The sequence below is a fragment of the Poecilia reticulata genome, linkage group LG6 (genome assembly GCF_000633615.1).
Source record: "Poecilia reticulata strain Guanapo linkage group LG6, Guppy_female_1.0+MT, whole genome shotgun sequence".
Taxonomy (NCBI): domain Eukaryota; kingdom Metazoa; phylum Chordata; class Actinopteri; order Cyprinodontiformes; family Poeciliidae; genus Poecilia; species Poecilia reticulata.
In genome coordinates this window covers 8,286,237-8,308,257 of record NC_024336.1, presented here as the reverse complement: position 1 = coordinate 8,308,257, position 22,021 = coordinate 8,286,237, and the positions used below count along the sequence as shown (strand labels likewise).

At 40.1% G+C, this 22,021-nt stretch overlaps 1 protein-coding gene across 3 annotated transcripts in view; it reads right to left on the bottom strand.

Annotated features, from left to right (window-relative positions):
• Window positions 1-22,021, bottom strand: part of cdk14 (cyclin dependent kinase 14) — a 173,809-nt gene that overhangs the window by 129,626 nt on the left and 22,162 nt on the right. The window contains exon 1 of one of the 3 annotated variants that reach the window (XM_008411056.2): window positions 10,744-10,960. The exons of 1 other annotated variant lie outside the window; for it this stretch is intronic. The gene's annotated coding sequence lies outside the window, so the exon portion shown is untranslated. Of the gene's footprint in view, window positions 1-10,721; window positions 10,961-22,021 lie in introns of those variants that run through there. One more of the 3 variants, XM_008411054.2, reaches the window with a different exon arrangement.

Here is a 22,021-nt window from a genome sequence, read left to right as displayed (position 1 = left end):
ATGGATGGATGGATGGATGGATGGATGGATGGATGGATGGATGGATGGATGGATGGATGGATGGATGGATGGATGGATGGATGGATGGATGGATGCTATTCTGACCCTCACCCCTCACCAGCTGGTGGTGGTAATGCACACCAAAGGTTTGCCAGTAAACTCAAGAAGACGACTTTGCATCAAAGGATTTCACAGAGCTGATATAGCGAGCAGGAAGTTGCATCATGGCCACTCTCTGTGCCGCCACAGGTTCAAAGAAATGGTGCTGGCTGAGCAACTCACTTCTATAGAGTTCCCTACAAAAAGTGTAGGAAATGTAGGAAGTGGTACGCTCAACTATGAAAAGTCAAACGTTTCTCCAAAGTATTGCTCACCATGGCGCAAACCTGCTGACCAATGCAATATTGATTCACAGAGTTTTCAGAATCTATATTATATTGGAAGAAAATTAATTGCAACGCAATTGATTAATTGATATTGTTGCCCACCCCAAAGGATTACAGAACAAAAACTATCCATATGGCAGCATGTGGATAAAGTGAGGAATCTCAGTTTCCACCGTCAACAAGAAAACTAAACTCCACCAAGGATGCAATTATCCCACATTGATTACCTATAAAGTACAACCTCTTTAATCTCTAATATCCCCCACCATCACCACCATTAACAACATATGCATTTACAATCAGCAAGGAACTATATTGTTTTCCTATTTACAATTCATTTTGTACTGTTGCACTGACCCCACGGCCCCACAGGGATCATTTAAATTCATCTTATCTTATAGCTGTCATGCAATAATGGAAAATGTGGGCAGTAACACGGCAGGCAGACCCAGGCTAATTCAACTATCTCTAGAGGAGTAGTTACTGATGGCATTAGCTTGAATGATGACAAGGACCATGGAGGCCATAAAAGACCAATCAGCCATAAAGCCTACTTGTGTGCCGTGTTAACTCAGGACTATCAGCAATGTTAAGTCGGCCATGTTGTGAGCGTGAATGCATTTCCACTACACTGAGACAAAGCAGAGATATCTGCTTGCCTGGTCTCATCATTCCAGCCTCAAGACGATAGTGAGACGATACACCAGAAGAGAGAGCGGAAAAAAACACCTCATCCTCCTTCCATTCACACAGTCTGCTGAGCAGAGGCCTTTGTTTCATTGTTGAGTGGCAGATAGAACACTGCATGAGTGCATGTTTGGGACTTTATATGTTGCATCTGTTACAGTGATAAACACGGCAGGATTTGCCTTTGTCAGGGCCTTCTGAGAGAAACCTGAGTAACAGATGACAGAACCGCAGGAAACAGTCAAATAACGACATGAGGAACTCATTGAAGGTTAGACTGGCATATCAATGTAGTGAAATGTAAGTAACAGTCAAATCTAGTTTATCTTGAACCATCTGAATGTGCAAAGCAAGGGGTCAGATGACACACAGCCAGCCACCATGTATATTTTATATTCTGATTTGTTAAACGTAGATTGCTCAGGTCTGGACTCCCACCGCTGCTCTTTCATTGTAGCACCTTCACACCGTATCAGTGTGTGCTGTCAAATAACAAGCCTGCATTACAAAAGTCAGATGAGCAACAGCAAAGTCAAGTGTTTAGAGCTGCAAGTTCCACTGGGTCAGCTGATTCTCATTTGTGGCTTACTCAGAGAAAGAGCAGCTTGACCAGTTATTCTGCCTATGAACCATACAAACAGAGACACTGGATGACGTTGCAACCATCTGAACAGGCTAAGGTCTACAAATGGATAAAGATCTGCACTCGTGATGTGGTCTTCAACCTAACGTGACATAAAGCATAGTAAGTCCATATAAAAGAATAAAACAAATGGATAACATGGAAGAAATTACTTATTTTGGTCAGCTCTGCATAAAGAAACTGTCTGCAAATGAACATAAAAAGTAGATGAAATTATTGCAGCAGAAAGTTTTTGAAAGTTTTTTCTCGTTGCTCAGTTCTCAACTGCAGCCCAAATCTCTAAACATATTTTCTTCCATCCATACTCAGTCAGGACTATTCAAATGACAAAATCTGCCAATGATCCATATGTTCTTGGCTTGTCTCAACACATGTCTGCATCATTGTCAGAGTGCCTCTCCAATCTGAGCTGTAATATATTCTGGAAGTGTTTTCTTGTAAAATACTGGTGTTTCCAATTTGGACTCAGTCCTGGTGTCCCATATCCTTGAGTTCCATTGGCCAGACATCAAACCCAATGTGACTTTCCCCTCTGAGGCACTTTCATTAAGAGCCTGGCAGAAAAGAAATGATATAAATTAATCCAAGGGATATTTTGCATTTTTGCTGCAGTGACTTTTTATCATTTTTAACACACCCTGTAGATAAAAAAGAAGAGGAACATAGTCATTTTATGTGGTTGAAAAATGTTTTAACTCTGTGGTCCCCAAACTACGGTACGCGGGCCGGATCCGGCCCTCCTCCACATTTGGTCCGGCCCCCTGAACAATACCAGAGAGCATTTCGATTTTTTTCATATACCRTATTTTCCGGACTATAAGCCGCTACTTTTTTCCTAAGCTTTGAACCATGYGGCTTATATGTGGATTTTTCTTCAACCACCAGGGGCTSTTTAGCAGGAAGTGAATCGTTGGAAGTCAACATGGGAAATAAAAGAAGAAAGTKCCCATTAAAACAGAATTCCTTTTTAATAGGGAATTGAAATTTGAGAATGTTGTTGATCAGTTAAATAGCATTGAGGGGAAMAAGAAGATTTTTCAGTTTTTTTAAATWATACTGGGATCATTATGAGAATTTGAGGCATAGATATTAGGATCCAGTAGATGGCAGTAGTGCAACAATAATGGATGCAAGCTGCYGTTGAAATCTAAAGAAGAAGAAGAAAGCGCCTATTTTCATTTAGCACATGCTAGTAGCAACACGAAGGATCAGCACTTTTACTGTTACAGTTACCGTTCGGAAACTACCGTAATCGAACACACAAGGCTTTCCAAGCATCCTTACAGTGCAAACTGGGATCAGTAACATTAGCCTGATCATGTTCTAGCTACTGGTAAACCATTTCAACAAAAAATATCAAACACAATCACACTTTTGGCAATTTTGACAGGAACTGTAAATACTACATGTACTAGCCTTTCACAATGACTGTTGCAGTAAAAGACAAACTTTCCATTGTTGGAGAGTAAAAGGAAAACTTGAAAAACATTAGCAATTATATGTTTCTTGTTTTTGTTTTATAGATGCACTTCTTCAATTAGGCTTTCTGGAAAACAATAAATTTTTACATGTAGGCACTGCTGCAATCGTCACACTTCTTCTGTTATAAACTGACTCCCGCCCCCCACCAGAGAAGGGAAATGTTATGTGGCCCTCACAGGACAAAGTTTGGGGACTCCTGTTTTAACTGGTGAACCAGATGAAATCACTATGGTAACAATTTGCTCGTCTAAATTTTAACAAGATTTGACAGCATTGGGACAAGTGGGAAAAAGCAAAAAAAAAAAAAAAGATAGAAAGAGAAAGAAAGAAAGAAAGAAAGAAAGAAAGAAAGAAAGAAAGAAAGAAAGAAAGAAAGAAAGAAAGAAAGACAACAAATGGTACTGGACACAGTAAAATTACTAACCTTTAACACTGACATAATTAGAATCCACTTATAGAAACACCATGACAAGAAGTGTCCGTTGTTGGTTGTTCTAGTGGCATTCTGAAGGCCTCAAAGTCATGTGTTGGACTTCAGTCTAGTTCTGGTACAGCAACCTTGTCAGAGTCATTTTCTGTTTAGAACACTTAAAACCCTAAAACAACCTTCCATCTTTCTTTCTTTTAGGGTTGCATTGGGATGGTGCCCATCTCCATTGGGTAGGAGTTAGGACAGTTCATCACAGGGCAACACAGAGACTGTGTCATTCCCACACACCCCTGCATGAGGGCAGCTTAGAGTAAATCCAGTAAACGTCCAGTAGATCAAATGGTCATGTTTTTGGACTTAGAGGAAGCTCAGGCAGTTCAACCACTGGCCAATTGTGCAGTCCAAGAATCAACCTACTTTAGTAGGTATGTACAATGTATCAACACTAACATTGCTTTATGATGATATTAATAGTTATTTAACATGTCAGTAACGGTCCCATGAATAAAAACGGGCCGATATACATCTGATATTCATTTTCATGTTGTTGTTGTTTGCATCTGGAGAGGAGGAAGAATGAGGTTGGTCATGTGACAGTGATAGTGAAGCAGCATAGGATTGTGGGAAGCTTAATTGAAGCAGAGAAGTCAACGGTTGTGGTTGTTTTGTTCAAGGTGTAGATAGGTATAGAACTTATAGATAGGGGTGAGCAATTTGGACTTTTTTATCACAACATTTTTATATTAATATGTCATTTTATCAGCCTCACCTATAAACATTTAATGTTTCTGTCTCCCATCAAACTGCTGGTCAAACTGTTGTTATGACGGTTATAAATTCAGCCCAGGGTAAAGCATCTCTCTCTGTGTGTCAGGTTTTTGTTAATGTTGTCTTGATTGCTAAACCATCAAGTAAATTTTATTTTTTTTGTAAAAGGAGCATAAACATATCATTAAAATAAACCAATAAAAAGTGCAAGTCTGACAAAAAAAACATCTTGAGATTTCTATGGTGCCTATCTCTGTCAGTCAACAAACATCAGTTGGGATACCAGCCCATTACAGGGTCAACACAGAGATCAACAAGCATTCATACATGCGCCAATGTCTGTGTCCACTTGTGTCACCAAATACACACCGCATGGATGTTCTGGGACTGTGGCAGGAAAGCAGGACACTCAGGAAGCTACCCAGGAGAAGCCAGGACCTATTCTGCCTTGAGGAATGGTTGATTCTAACACCACTGCAAATCTGTGTTTGCAGTTTTAAACTAAAGGCAATCTTTTTGCATCCTGAAGCTGAAAGGGTGCAAACTAACCCAGCAGATTTTAGGTAGCATTCTTTGTGTTTGCATTGCTTTTTCATAAATTGCAAATTGAACCCACAAGAGTTTTAGTAAAAAAACGTACTCTGCAGGTGGTTTACACAGGCCAGATCCAAACAGCTGCTTCTGTTCGACTCATGAAGTTTTCTGACATCCAGCAAAACGTCCTGGAAGGGCGAGGTGTTTGTGATGGGCTTTCCAGCACCCAATTAACATCAGGCTGTTAATTAGGATGGTGGAGAACAGAAAGCTCAGACATAAATGACTGATTTGGCTGACTTCCCGGGGAGGACACAGTCATGATTGATCACAGTACGGCTCCTTACCTCATCGTCCTGCCCTGCCCCTTACTTGTCTCCTCAACAACAGCATCAACCCTGGTTCATCCTCAAACACTGACAAATAAGGCGGTGAAGCGTAAAGCAGGACAGCAGTAGTCAAATCAAAGTACTGTCTCTAGAAATGCAGATGTGCTGCTGGCATTTTGTTCCCATCTACCTGTTAAGATGAATGATGCCCTATAGATTCAGATCAGTCTCTAAATATCATTAAACCAGAGAAGGACTTCAACTGGTTCTCAAAATGAAAACCTGATTTGACACCATGTCTGTTTGAAACTCAGAAGAAAAACACACTCATAGGACACCATGCCAGTGTGCCAGTTTTGCTGTTCCTGTGAATCTCAGTCCTCTGAAGTTGTTTATGCTGCTGCCGAAGACATATCAGTCGTCCTACAGAGCACCTCTAAGGCCTGTTCTAAACTGCAAGCATAAGAGTTTATGATTTTCTTCCAGCCATTCGTTGACAAACTACATATTTGTGAAGAGTACAACTCCTCACAAATAATCTGAGATTACATTATTTTGTCATCTCAAACAAAATAATTTCTGAGATGACCTGCAGCTCCACAGCTCCTCCAGAGTCACCATGAGCCTTCTGGCTCCTTCTCTGATTAATGCTGTCCTTGCCCAGCCTGTCAGTTTAGGTGGACCTCCGTGTCTTGGTAGGTCTGCAGTTGGTCCATATGCTCTCCATGTTCATATGATGGACTAAACAAAGCTCTAGGATATTGTTCTAGAACCTAACCATGCTTTAAACGTATCCACAGGTTTCTCCCTGCTCTGTCTGCTGGGTTCCAAAAAATTAGACAATATCTTAACACTTTTTTGCTTAGTAACTGGAAAAAATAACAATTTCCCCCAATAATTTGAATAAGACTGTTGCTCTGTTGGAGCACAATCAAAACCAAATCCAATTAGCAGCTGAAGCACAATAATCATAGTAGGGCATGGAGCCCTGGTGTAGGTATTCAGATGATCACATTGTAGTGTGTGCGATACATTTAAATAGAATTTCCCATCTGAACGACAGTCCACCTGAGATTAGTCTAACAAAAGCTGTTTAACTGCGTATAGATTTCAGGTCTAATTGGGTGTTCATGGTGAACTCATTATCACAAGTACCTCTTATGTAAACACCTTTAGTCAGTAGCCACTTGATATGAATCACACCAATGACTGTCTCTGGGGAGTTGCATCTGATTAAAGCCACTGTATCCGCTACTATTCTCCCGCCGTCATGGCGTTGTGTACAATAGATCGAGTAAGGTGGAGGAAGTTGCCATCTTTTTTCCCAGTTAATCTGATGTAGGATGCTCTATTTTGCAACTACATGGATCGCAGTTAAGTCAAACTGTTTTTGACTTTAATATGTCTGGACATATCTAATTGTTTCATTGTCTACAGCTGCAAAAGGCAAAGCTTAACTTGAGTAAAGTGTGTGTGCTGTGTACAAATAGTGTGAGAATAAAGGAAGATTATTTAGGCTAATTCCATACAGAAGAGATTTTTTTTCCGAAAACAGGTTGTCAGTTTCAAAAATCCCACCTCCCGCGAGTCTGTTTCCAGAAATGATTTTGTCCACACAGAAACACCTAGAATGGCTTAAAACCCTTAAAACCCTACTCTCTCTCTTTGCTGTTCCTAATCAGATTAGGTTCCTAATCAGACAAGGAACCTGTCTGATTTTTCTTAAAAAAAAAAAAAAACTCTGGGTCTTCTAAACCAGTTCTTAAGCCATTTTTGTGGGGACACAAACAACTGTAAAAACATTCCTGGTTTTGAACAAGAAAAACAAAAAATCCCATGTGAACACTTCATCACTGTTACAGTAACATCTATTGCTTGAAGAGGTCTGGTTCTAAGGCTCCAAAACTCCATAAACAGAACAAGAAATATATTTTACCTTCTGCAAACATTGTTGCTGGTGGCCATGTTGTTTACTTGCAAGTTGTCACAACCTGGGGGGTCAGGTTGCCAGACTGAGACAAATTCAGGTTGTCTTTTCTTGATAAAAGAAAAGTTTTTTGTTGGTTTGGGTGGATTTTATTTACAGCATTTTAAGAAACACACTGATTATCAGTAACAGAGTTCTGGTTTCTTCCAGCCTGGTTTACGGGGACCTGAAACCATGCAACACTAAGATTTAAACACTGAAATGTTATCAATGTACAGAGAGAAAGAACAGCGGCAGCACTGCAGTGTTTTGTAGGTTTGCACTTCTCAGTTGGGGCCGAGACAGAACAAATTACTGGATTTCAGCCATGGATATTTTTCTTAGAAGTGTTGATGGTTCTGTATGACCGGTTGGTGACCGGGCATTGCACATTGCAGCATCAATGTGGGCTGCTCACAAGAAAATTACAAGGGTGCATTTTTTGATGCAGGTCTCACACTGGGAAACATGTTGCCTTTAAAACTATTAGAGCTACTTTAAGCACATAATTGCTGCTAACAGATAATAGCATAGAAAGGTTTTCATCCTGAGAGACATGCTTTCTGCCTCTAAAAACAAAGGCAGTTCTTTTTTTTACATTTCCAACATGCATGTGCCTGTAGTTACGCTACTTTGAGGTCAACTGGATAATAGCACTAAGCTGTCAACCAGTATGAAGGTTGTTGCTTTGAGCTTTCTGATCCAAGTGACAGCATCTGCTTTTCTTGTATGAATGGTTGACACACTGGAAACAGTAAGAAAGAGTTGCGGAGTCGTATTTCATTAATAATTCCATTGCCTCAGTGCTTGTCTGGATGTCTTTTCTGTCCTCTAAGCCTCCAGCTGATGTGGACACCCTGAACCTTGGTGTCCTGTAGGTTTCCTCTTGTCATCCCAAGCTTGTTCAGGATTGGGAAAAGCAGCAAAATGGTTTCTTTCAGACAACAACTTCTTACCCACTGCCTATTTTATTTTCCTGAATCTGACTGCTTTATAATAACATAAAATTTTGAACCCTATGTTGCTGGACTGAACTATGCTGACATTGTTGCTTCATAACAAGTAACTAGTGTGGTTAAAAACTCTAGGCCTTCAACTCTGGAGCGGTTTTCATGGATAGTGTGTATGCTCTCCCCATGCATGAGTTTTCTTTGGGTATATCATTTCACCACTACAAAATGATTTACAAGGAAAAGCATTAAAAAGTGAAAGCCATTCTTCCCTAGACTGGACATCCCAGCCCAGGACTATCCCATAGTCAGACAGTCAAATGATCAAACAAATGAGAGCATCTCATACATGTCTACATGTCAGACTCTATGGGGTCACTCAGTATGTTGAGGCCTTGAAACATACTGAGTTTCTAGGTCAGTATGCGTTGCTCATACAGAGCAAAGCATGTGTGGATGGTTTGCGTTGGCTGAAAGAGAGAGCCTCATCTATCTAGAGAACGAGGCAGAACAATTTAGGTTTACAAAGTTGCAACCCAATGAACCACAAGAGTCCTAAGGAGAGACCAAAGGAGATGTTTGAGAAAACCAAACAGTATGTCCACAAATAAATTCTCATAAACAAAGATATGCAGGGTGGTGGAGGAATTATGATTTGAGCTTGTTTTACAGCCAGTGAACCTGGGCTTCTTATAGTCACTGAGACCATAAACTCAATGATTTCATTATTCTAAAGTCAGATGGGAGCTCATCTGTCTCACTGCTTTTCTTTGTGGAAATCAGTCAGCCGACAGGAAAAAAACTGCTCCCTGTAACTACTTGAAGAATTCTTATTCTTATTCTTATTCTACCCACACAGCCAACTGTGGCTGTGTGGGTAGAGTAGTCATCTTGCAATCAGAAGGTTGTAGGTTCAATTCCAGCTTCCTTCTGCATATTGGTGTATAAATGGGTGAGTGACTTTATTTAACTGAAAGGTTACAAAACACTCAAATAAAAACATCTGTAGTTGATGCTAAGTAAGATAAACATTTTAAAAGTTAGAAAAAATGCTAAAGCACTAAACCAAAAAAAAGCTCCACTATTAGCACATTAGTAGAAGTATACCCACCACTGCATCAGTCTACTCAAATACTCCTGCTGATCATGTCAATCATTTTACAGAGCACAGCTGTACCTCAACATCACAATATTTCGTACTGTTTTCTTCAACATGACAGTAGTGAATGGTCTCCACAGCCACCAGATCCTAAGTCCTGCAGAAACCCTTTGGGGTGTAGTGAAATAAGATATTATCATTATTAATGTTCAGCTGACACCTTAGCATGAAGTGCATGAGTTTTTTTTTATAATTACCAAAATGTCTGAGGAATGGTTCTGACACCTTCTATGGCAGTAAACCTGATACTAACAATGCATACCTAATAAAATGACTTTTGTGTATATCCAATATAAATTAGAAATTGAAAACTTTAAAGTTTTAAAGACAGCGTCTTTCTGCTAATCTGAAAGAAATTGAATTTGAATTTTATTTTGAATTTGTTTGTAGCCAATAAAAGGCTGTTAAAACTTATGTAGGATCACAAGAGAATCAACTTCCAAGTAAACTTAGATCATAGTGTCAAGTTGCTGCAGTTCACATACAAGGTAAAGTCTTTTCACAACTGAACTAAGTTTGTACCATAACTGCCCTCAGATGTCCAGTTCACAATTACAGTTCCTGCTTTCTTTCTTCCCCTTCTCTTATTTCTCAGCCTGCTGTCTTCCCAAGGAGCTGCATATGGCCCTGCAGAAAGTCTCTACATGAGTCCAAGCCTCTCGCAGATGGCTTGTCCCTGTTTCTCTCCCTCATTATCCCCACAGTACCCAAAATTCCATTCCTGTAGGCTTGGAAAAGAGAGGAGTGTGTTGCAAATTTGCTTGAAGCAAGATGACATATTGTAGAGTGAGCAGAAAAATGCTGCAACGGGGGCATCCCGTCCATTAGCCCAGTCAACATCAGCACCCATTTCACCACTGTAACATAAAATGCTTCCTGTAAGTGCAGAAGAGATGGTGGCGGCAGGGAAGTGGGGCCGACAGAGCTGACGTTATTCCAGGCAAATGGGAACACTGACACTTTGCTGCACGAGCTGCAGAGACGTACGCACAGATGCACAAACTATCGTCCTCTTTTCCCTGCAACTTCCTTCCTATCCACAGAGTGTCTCATCACATCCTCCTCAGGTGCTCCATCCACAGCCAAGCTGGCAAGCTAGCATGACAACCCATCATCAACCTCTGGAAGACAAACCTCTACACACATGCATCATACATGCATGCGGAATCTGCTTGTATCTAAGCTACAAATGCACATTTGCCAACATGCCTGCACATCTGCAAATCGCCTCGTACAGTATGACGTGTGTGTGTGATGTGCCTGGGGAATACTATTCACACTCGTCCACACACGCATGCAGAAGGGCTGTATTCGTAGCAAGGAAAGAAATGGAACTAGGATCATGGATGTAGGACACAATCAGCACCAATCTCAGTCTCCCTCTTACCTTCCAGGAGGAAACAGCTCACCTGGATGCCTCTGAAGCACAGACAGATCGCATTCAGGCCAACCTCTCTCCCTGCAAACCAGCTCAAAACATCTCCCTCCCTCCCTTCTCTCTCATACACACACACTCTCTCCCTTCTCTCTCTTCCTCTCCCTTCGCAAGCTGGAAATGACAAGATTGTACTATAAGCTGAGGGGTGGGGGTGAAATCTAAGGTAGCTGAAGGAGACTGCGTTGTTTCTGGCCGACCGCCCCGAGTGACTGTGAGCTTGCGGCTAATAAGGGATGGAGGTAGGGTGGTGGTGGGATGGGGACGCATTTCAAGCAGCAGAAGAGTGAGGAAAAAAGCTCAGCAGAGACAACCTTCTTGAAACCCAGAGGGCCCCTGCTCTGCTCTGAAATGGTACAGCCCAGAGGAGTTTAAGGAAGTAGACAGCATCAGCTATCAGTTTATAACACAATCCTCTGTGAATCCGAGCTCAGCTACAGTAAGGGAAAGTGAGCTGTGTTGGGTAACTGGGTTACCTCTGATCAAATGTAAAAGCTCCGGATCTGGCCAGCCCACAGCTTTTACTACTGTTAAATGATGCTTTAGCTCCATTTGTCCTGCAGTATGTCATGTCTTTGCAAAGCAGTTCTTGCCTCTATCGACTGTTCTCTTATTTATTGCTAAGGGTGATTGTTATTTCTTTATTATGACATACTTAACTATTCCAAAAAATGTGATAAAATGTGCGATGTATTTCTTGTAAATTGTAAATCTGCCTGGCTGTCTAGGTTCTGTCTGAATGTGACATTGGCTGCAGAAGTAGAAGACTCAACATGAAGAGGAGTTCATTGTGGCTTTTGGCTGACATCCTGTTGTATCACCAGCTCATTCCCCATCATCCCTTCATTCTGTGATCAATGTTCTTTATACCTCATGATTACCTGAGAGGTACCAGCACACAATGGAGTGGGTTGAAGTTAATAAACCAATATTACATTCCTGTTGCACTATCTATCCATCCTAAAACAAATATGAATGATGACTGGGTGCATTGTGCAAAGACAGCAGCAGCTGTTTAGTCCACGACTGCCCATGGAATGGAAACATCTTCTCTGAGAAGTATGCTAAACACGTTCACGGTTGATTGGACAGCATGAAATTGGATCACAACTCAGAGCTCAGCCCTGAGAAATCACCCAGGTGAAGCCTGTAAGTTGTCGGCCACGCCCCTTTGATTCCACAATCACAGTTACATGATGTGAAAGCTCACACAACCCACAGTGATGGTCCGATATGAACGTTTGGGCAGATATTGATATTTACTATTATTCCATATATTGTATATACATATTTCGCTACACTTCCAATACCTTGACAGAAACAACCACATGCTGACCTCACCACTGCTTCTCTGCTTCAGCCAGTCTACCCACAGTCATGTGCAGCATGACTCACATCACTGTCACATGACCAAACAAACGTCACATGACTAACCTCCTTCTGGAACCCCTCCGGACAAAAGCCAATAAATAAATATTGGTTGTTAATATCTGGCCATTTTTATTTATCAGATCCATACTAATATGTGAAAAATGACTGATATCGGTCAATACCAATATTACTGACGATATATGCATCTCTAATTGCTTTGTTTGCTAAATGAAATGTAATGAATGGACGGTGTCTGTCTTCATGTTCATTGTAAAGCCATGATGTCTGTTTGAGGCTCCTATTTTGAAGAAAGAAAGGAATTAGTTGTTGAGATATACTACTAAAGTTGGTTAATACAAACTGCTAGTTGTGTTAGTGGATGACAGTCAGACTAAAATGTCATAAAAATAACCTGAACATCCAGATACTGCAGAAGTAAACTTAGGTGATTAAACCTAATCACCTTAATTCCTTTGCTTCTTAGTCCAGTTCCACTAAATGCTGAATCTCTTTTTTACTGAAGTGACCTTTATTAGCAACATGTGAGCATCATCTCTCTCACCAGTCTGCAGTGATACACGTCTGTACAGTGTCAGTTAAATATGTACAGTAGCATTATTTTATTGTGTTGTGCAACACTCCTTTCAAGCCTCTGCGACATGAGCTCAGTGTCATCAGCTGTCACTGAGACATATTTCTTAACGTTAGTTACAAGTTTGTTACTATTGAATTGTTAAAAAAAGTAATCACAATGATTTACCCAATAGAAACATCTTCTTCTTGTTTTCCATATCATTAAAGCTTCAACCCTGCAGCTCTCTGCATAGGTTCAGTTCTAAAACAAATAAGTAGGAATATGTTATTCAAAGCCCTTCATTAATAATTCATCCTGAAATAAACAGAAATGTCAGATTCTGTTTGATCTAACCATTGAAGCTAAAACATCCTCTGTATTTTAGAGCTTTGTGCAGGACATAGTTCATTATTTAAATCTAACATATATGTTGATGTCAACATTTGCAACATTTTTACCAGCAGCACATTACATTACACAATTACATGCAATGCTTAAGCCCAATACCATTTCTATGGACTGAGGCAAAATAATCAAACTTTGCAGATGTCTGTTTTAAGTCTTTTTTCCTTTAAATTAATACGTTTGGTCACATCAACATTTGATGAAATAACACTTTGTGATTGATTAAAAAAGAAAATTGTACAAAGATCTTTCTCATTATTTAGACAGTTGGCAGATAAATGTAGTGTTGTTAATCCTAACTAACCTGAACTCAACACAAAGCAGGACCCCTGCTGTTTGCCTGCTGTGAAGTTGGACTTGAAGGCAACATTTAGTTCTGTTCTGGTGACCTCTGTGTATCATCTGGAGATTATGGTGCAAAGATGAATTCTTCATTAAATAAAGAAAGTTGGACAACCCGCAGCTTCATCTTCATCAGACTGCCATAGCACAAAAGTGTATCTCCAGTTTGAGGCTTTTCCAGAGCTACTGCAGCACTGACTCCTTCCAGCCATCTACAACAACTCTGAAGAAAATTGGACAGTTTGAGTTGCTGCAGTTATTAATTACTCTTTGGAATTAATATTATATTTCAATTGAATCATATTGAATTGGTCTAAAACATAATATATGTCATGTTATTTAATAAGAAAAACTGGTAATATGCCTTTTTATACACTGTAAATGTGTTTTCAGCTGTATTAGCAGGCATGTAAAATATAATTTGTTAGAGGAGACATGAAGGAGCAATGTGTCCCAAAATACATTAAGAGTTAAGCTGGTTTACCTGCTTCCACACAAACACAATACAGTAATCTATGTTATCAGTGCCTGAAGGAGGAAAACCTGACTCCCACAGAATGTCACCCTCTGTCACGCTCCACAAGAGAAATCCAGCACACACATTTCCTTTCATGTTTGTTTTTTTCACACTAAATTACCAGTTTTCCTATTTTTCCATTGCTCCTGCTCTCTTTGAAAGGGATCGCCTTGACGGACAGGCCGGTTGCTACAGGAACCACACCATGCTTCTTGCATTAGAGTGAGGCGCTAAGGTGTGAAATCCAAAATAAGATTGGATTTAGATTGGACCTAAACTGGAGTCAATTTCCAAGCCAGGGCAAACAGTAATCACTTGAAACCATGACATATGCAGTGAAGGCCATTTGCATTTTAACAAGATTAAAACTCCACAAACACAGTGTGTACATTCCCAGTCCTCAGCTGCAGTTTATGAAAATATGGGTCAGCTGTGGTCAAGATGCTCAGTTGGAGATGAAGATCATATATTCCACATAATACACAAAGCAGTCCACACACACTTTTTAATATGTAAATTCCACAAAGAAAGCCCATCCCCCGCCTCCCCCGGTGGCAATTAAACCAAAGACTTTCTTGCTGCAAGGCAGCAGCGCTGCCTACTGCTTCACTCTGCAGACCAAATTCAGTTCAGTTGAATACATTCATAAAGCAGGAAGTAAAAGCAGAACACATCCAAGGGAACTTGAAACAAAACAAATCAGAAAATTGAAATCATATCATGTTTTATATTCACATTCATCCCAACTACTGCAATAAGTCCATGTTGATCCTATTGAGAAGCAATTCCAAACAATCAGGTTCAGGCCAATCAATAAACAGTAGTAAACCAGAATGTGTAGTCGACTGCAAGTCAATACAGAGCTCATATCACTGATAACAATATGATACCAATTCTTTTTATTAAGTTTGATATATCATCATAACATCAATACTATGATGGGTATTAATAATCAATATTTTGGATCATTCTGCCCACCCCTACTTCACTCTGATCTAATCCCAAATCGAAGAATGAACAAAACTTTGCCACTTAATGTTCACAAGGAAAAAAACCTGTTCCAACTGTGAATCAATGTTTTCCCACCCTGTCATTAAACTGCAGCAACAGTTTATATCAGTATTTGTTTGTTACTGATTTACTACATATCCAAAATAAAAAATTTTTTCTATATTTTTTTTTCCTTCATCATAATATATCCCACAAAACATCATGGTGACCTTTCCTGTCAACATTTCTCCTCCTTCCCTTCTATCCTGAGAATGAACAGAGGGACAAGTCTCCATTTAACAGGAGGACACGTACAGCAAACCAGACCCAGGATGGACAGACATCTGAAAGGACAGACTTCTGAAAGGACAGACATCTGAAAGGACAGACATCTGGAGACACTGATATTTGCTAATCATTCCCAACCCTGACTGCTGGCCCCCGACTGGGAGAACATCTCACACTGCATCTGCACGACAGCTTGGTTTCTGCCAAGTTTATAAAATAATAAATCAGTTCCTTTTCTTAGCTGCTGTTGTTGTTAATATGCATTTATGATTCCATTTATTTCAATCCAATTTATTAAATATTTATTACTGAGTAGTTTTTACCAAATCTGGAATGGAATGTAATTATTTCACTCAGAAAATCTAGTAGGACGTTGGGAAATAATACGCAAACAGTAACTTTGTTCATCAGAATTTCCTCTAATGATGCAGTCGGCCCATAGAAAGATTGGTCTCGCTGCAGCTGCAGAGAAACTCTGTAAATAGGCAATAAACCACACACAGTCCAACCACTGAAATGTTGCCTCATTAAACAGAGGCCACACTGTGGGAGACCCATATTGATTCATCCATCAAAGACTAATTTCAGTGGTATTTGCTCCTTTATTTGGCAACCTGGTGCTCTGATGTGGACTCGGGTCGATTAAATTCAGCCGAATATTTGCTCTCCCAGCCCACCGCCGCCCTCTGCTGAACCTGACAGACCTCAGCTTGGTCTGTCTGAAATCTGATCCTGTTACAGGTGTTGGATTCAACTCAACTCAACAGATGGGTCAACATAAGGTCTGCTCTGGGGTCTCCCACAGGCCCTCTCACTGGGTTTTGTCTTTTATAGCCAAACATTTGAGCTGAAAGACAATAGACTCACATTAGCAGAAAAAATGATTATTTCCTTCCATGCAGCAAAAGGAATCTTGAACATTAGTGTCTTTTGTGTGTCTTGATGAACACAAGCAGGTCCACGTAATGTAGACATTCATCTCTGCATGCATCTCTTTTGCTGTGGCAGTATAAACTTTTTCTGACTTGTTCATGCATTTTATATTTCCTGGTGAATCTGCATAATGCACTTTACTTGCAAGGTTTCAAAGGGGAATCTGTTTTCGTTGCTGTTTTCAGTTAGTATGTCTACAGCCAAGATAAATCAGGGTCTTAGTGCACAAAAAAAAACAGTTTATATTAAAGACTTGAATTATACTGTTTCAAACTGTGTTGCCAAGTTGAGAAATTAAAACGCAGGTAAAGTGTACTCTTCTTAAGTGGTATAAAAAGTTACTAAATTATGAAAAAAAAACTATCTTTTATCGCTGTTGGCCAATTTCATTTAATTTTGTTTCTATATTCTGTATTTATTTTTTTAAATACAGTCAGTTTTTTAAATCATAAATTTATTTATTTCCCACTTTATTGTTTCCTGTTTCCATTTACTCCCATCCAGTTTTAATTTGAGTCTTGTGTAATGATATTTGTTAGCATTATGTCCTTTTTATCATGTAAACAGAAGAAGAAAAAGCAATCCGCTTCAAGAATCGTCCCCCAAAAAATTGGCAGCACATATCAGGAATCAGTTAGACTGATGTCAAAATAATCGGCATCGGCCTTAAAAGCCAGAATTGGCCCATCTCTGGTGTTTCCCTCAACTGCACTGAGTGATGGCTTGTTAACATAATTAAGGTAAAGAGTGGTTTCAAAACCCACTTCAGATTTCATAGTTTGAGCAACAGGACTTTCCAGTTAAATTTAGAAAACTTAAATTATGCTGGAAAACCTTGAGAATAATAATATATTTTCCTAATTCTTATTAAAACTGCAGCAGTAAATGGTAAAAACTGGTTCCATTTTGAAGCTGTGCCTGTACAAGGGATATATTAGCCTAAAAAGGCAAACAGCACCATGAGTGATTTATGGATCTGTCACTCTAATGACTTTATCATGCAATAGATTGATAACTATATCACTGTGACAGGCCATGTACTGTATCATCCTGTCATTCTGGCCCACACATGAAGCTCCTGTCTGGGTGTTCAGACCCGCCAGTCCGCGGCGTCGCTCTGCCAGAAAACTTCCATATTATAACGAGAGTTCAACCTGATCGTACAAAGTGAGATGAGAGCAGCCGTCTGCCCGGGGCTGCTGTTAAAATGTGTGCAGCGTGTTCACACTCGGAGGTGCGCTGCATCATACCCCACGCTGCCTCTGCTCATAATTGGCTGTCCACCCTGCATGAGCCCAGAAACACACTCAATCCCAGATTTTCACAGGGTACAAAGCAAAGCGTGAGTTGATGCGACGCAGGATGTGTGTGTTTGTTCCAGTTGCTGTTGTTGTTGACCTTGACTCCCCTCCCTCACCCCCCCAGACTCCCCTCCCCACAGTACAAACCCAGCTCAGAGCCAGCACCTACCTTTCTGAGAAAAGATCCAATCGACTGACAAGGACAGAAGCGAATAATGCCGCAGAAGCACCAGACCCACTTAATGCTGGCCATGGCGGAGAGCACAGTGACCCAGTGAGGATGCAGCTGCTGCTCTTAACACTCCAGCTGTTTAGGTGGCTTTCTGTGTCTGTGTCTGTTTGTGTGCGCATGTGTACTTGTGCATGTTCAGTGATATTCACACCCCTTCCTGGCCTATATTCCCTCTGAGCTCAGAGGGTGTATGTGTGTCTCTGCTTCAGGGGTCCAGACCCTACAGATGGCCTCCCTCCATCACCCTCACTGTTATTCTGCAGTTCATTTCACATCGGCTGCCACCTCGGAGCCAAACGGATCAATAGATGAGCAGAATGCATCACAAAAACAAAACAGTGTGCAGGTGTAGGGATGGGGAAAAACAGCCTTGCTAATTGATAGAACAGCAGGTTGGGCCAGAGGGGCGCTAGCATGTGGATGATTCTTCACAGCAGAGGTCTGAACCGTCTGTCATTTGCTCGCTGTCAGGGATAAACCGCCGCTTTGTGCAGCTGACCAGCTTCAGAATGCAAATCAACAGGATGACACGACACAAGCTCATGAGACAGACAGGGCTGCTGCAGAATTTAAAGAAGCACTATAATCCCTATTCATCTCTAAGCACACGGCTTCAGCCCCCCAGATTACTATTCACATTATACTGCCGCAGACCTGCACAAAGTGCCAAAGTCTCAGAGTGTGTGCTGCTGTGCAAATGTGGCTTCTGAAGCTCCACTGACCTTGGCATGACTCTTATCTACACAGTCTGGCAAGCTTTAGAAAACTAAGCAGGAGTCTAGAAAAAAGTTGTGGTGGCTAAGAGAAACGTCTCAGAGACTTGACCAGTAAGTCCCTCTGTGTTAAGGTGTGAGACCAAGATCCAGGCCATGTTGGAGCGGCATTACTGAAAATAATGACAGCAGAGTGGGAAGACTGGAGCTTTCCACTCCACTGCCAGCAGATGGCAATGAGTCCACTGCAGGCTGCTGTCACTAGTCTTCAACAGCCATGCTGCATATATATCTACCATAACCGTCTCCCTGGAATCTCTTTGAACTTATTGTTTCTGTTTGGAAGGTAATAAGAGAAAATTCACATGGCTTTTTACCAAGCAAGTGACTAATATATCAGTCAGGCTGGAACTATTAGAGTGTACACTGCAACTGTTACTCCACCTGAGGGGGGAAAGGTGGAAAAGCTTGTATTTGATTCATGTCTTAAAACTTCTTACAACTGATTTTAGAACATATCTGCAGTCAGAAAGAAACATGTCAACAGTAACAAACAAACATATATATATATATATANGTGCAATTTGCTGCATGTATATGATTCCTATCTAAGATGTGAAAAGTCAGTGTAAAACATACAGAGGTTAGAGGTCACTACAATACCTACAGCTATATATATATATATGCCTGCAGATGCATCCTTTGCTATAACTAATCAAACGTTCACTAAAGCAATGCTGATATAAAATTTTGGGCAATAAATTGTTTATTTTCTGCTTTAACAAAGGAATTGAATTATTTCTTTATTTGTATCTTTATATGTTACTATTCGGTAAGACAAGCTTAAGCAGTTATAAATCTGCAAAATGTCCCAAATTTTTATCCAATTAGCTGATTATGGTGGAATACTTGATTACAAAAATAGTACAATAGTTGCAGCCTTATATAGAATATGTTACACATGACTGTAGGATTTCTTGATATTGATATGATTAGTTATTTTGCACATTTTATTATCACAAAAAATACATTTAAAATTAAACTTTCATGGAATGTTATATATATGTTCATTTTTAGGCTGGAGACAATGGGCTGTTGGATGTATACAGTATATAGTAATGAGGGTTACGAGTTAAAACAAAAAACTGAATGAACACACTTTACCATGGTAACTCATTCCAAATCACGACAGGTTTGAGCCGATGTCTGCATCTTAAACAGCTCTCCATTTAGATGAGAACGAGCCTTGGGTGGTGGTAATCTGTTGAATGACAAAGTGCTTTATCTAGAGTTAGATAAGGGCTGGTTGGAACCTCACGCAGTTAGCAATTCAGTCTCTGGGGATAAAATAAATCCTTTGTTGCCAACCCAGATTCAGCCAGGCAGCCTGTCAACAAAGCAGCTCTTTCAAGTTCACTGCAAAAGGAAAAGAAAAAGCAGGAACCAAAATAGTGATATGGGAGCCTCACTTGTCTATGGGCTCCAACTGCTCAGGTGTTTAGTATGACAACATTCATTTCCATTTTGGTGGAACAGAAGCATGAAGTAATTTGCATTTTAAGTTAAAAAAGACACCATCTGGAGTCCAAAGTAAATGGTTTGATAAAAAATCACAGATTTAGAGTTCTGTGTCCTGAGTATGATTCCCCCAGGGAGGTTAACTGGACATAGCAAACAACTAGAAAGACCTGCACACAAATTCTATATAAAACTGAGATCAGGTCTTTGTGATGACCACGTCAACAAGTAGATTTTGCAGTTCTGATGCCACTTTCTAACATTGGCTGGATGGGGAGGGTTACTGTCCTTTAGGAAGATCAATCTGTGACAAAGCTTTTGCTTCATAGCTGATTTTTTTTTACTTTTCCATCTAGCTTATACTCGTGTTTGCTCCCAAGAATGAACCGGACTGGGGCAGCTCCATGATTTTCTTCTTGACATCTTGTCAAGTTGCTTTCTTGTTTATGTCAAACAAGAAAGCACTGTGGCCTTAAAACACTCCCTCAGCTGAGCCTCCAATTAGCTTAAATGTGTCATCAGAAGTTTCCAAAGCAGAATCATAATCAGAAATTTTAGATACATCACTGAACAAATCTCTGACATATTCTTTCTCTCATTACTGTGGCAGTTAGCAAATAATTGGCCCAAAAACAAATTTGGTCTGATTTAAATTCAGATGTTGAGAGTAAATCTGAATGTCTTTTTATTCAGTGTAGCTAAATTTCTGATTTCAAGTGTATATCACACCTAGCATGTTTAACCTTCTAAAAGTTGTTTAATTAGCAGTTCGATTTCCCAGCAGTCTCGATAACTGAAAGCAAGTGTTTTATTACTTATAAAATATTCAGACTTTGACATTTTTATGTCGTATCTGTTGCATATTGTGCAAAGCAGAGATTCGGGAGCAAAACACATGCCTGATTTTATTCTTGTTTCTTTGATTCGAATGCAGTTTGAATGAGGAGCTCGAGTGGCCAGCAGTTAACTGCTTTAATACAGGAACCAGCTGCTGGTCATTTAATCACCGGCATCAACAGGAGCAAGAAGCACCTCTGGCTCTGTGTAGCTACCTGCTACTTACACCTTCATCCATCTTACTCTGCATAAACTCCCTGCTTTTTCACAGCATCACATTAATAAAACAATACTGATATAGAAAAGAAACAAGTCCACAGAATAGACTTTTATGCCATGGCAGAAAGTTTATTCTCACTTCTAGTTCTGGAATGTGTGTTTTTGTCTCATAACGATGAGTTAAGACAATACATGCACCCAGCATTTGCCCCGGTGGAATCAGGTCACACATCAAACCTATATAAACTGTGAGGAATCTATGAAAATGAAATTCTAGCAAGACACACAATTACAAGATGTAACTTTGTGTATTTAGCTCCAGCGCCAATTGCTGATTCAGAATTTGCAGATTTTCCTGCGGAACGTAACTACAAAATATCCATGGAAATGTTCAAATTAACAGATATTTTTGGTAGATCATATGTGAAATGTGCAACATTTTATATATCACTCATAGTTTTGATCACTTCACATTAAACTGTGGAACAGATCGGTTTCCCCCTGTTAGAACGGCCTTTAGCAGCTGGAGGAAGTAGGAGACTTGAGGCAGAGAAACAGTGCAAATCCCGCTCGGTGTTTATTCACCAACATTTAACACGCAAACAACCCTGCTTACAGCGGCCTAGGGTCTCAGCAGCAACACTCCTCAATGTGGCCATGCAGCCTTTTATAGTAGCTGGCTGTTCCAATTTACAAACCCACCAAGAAACAGGGTAAAACAAAATACATACACACAAACAAAGTTTGACAAACTAACACAATCTTCAGAATAATATACATTACCAAATGTTATTCATTTTAATCATCTCTAAAAACCAATTTCTATGAATCCAAATATAAATCAAACATTAAATATATAAAATGTGTAGCTCTACTGCTCCCCCTCTTCCATCTGCTTTGGTCTCTTCTGGAACCTTTAAAAGGTGCTCAGGCCCCCAGGGAATCTTTTAGCCTGAACACCCTGCAGAGGAAGAGACAGAGGTAAGCCACACCCACACAAAGCCTTCAAACA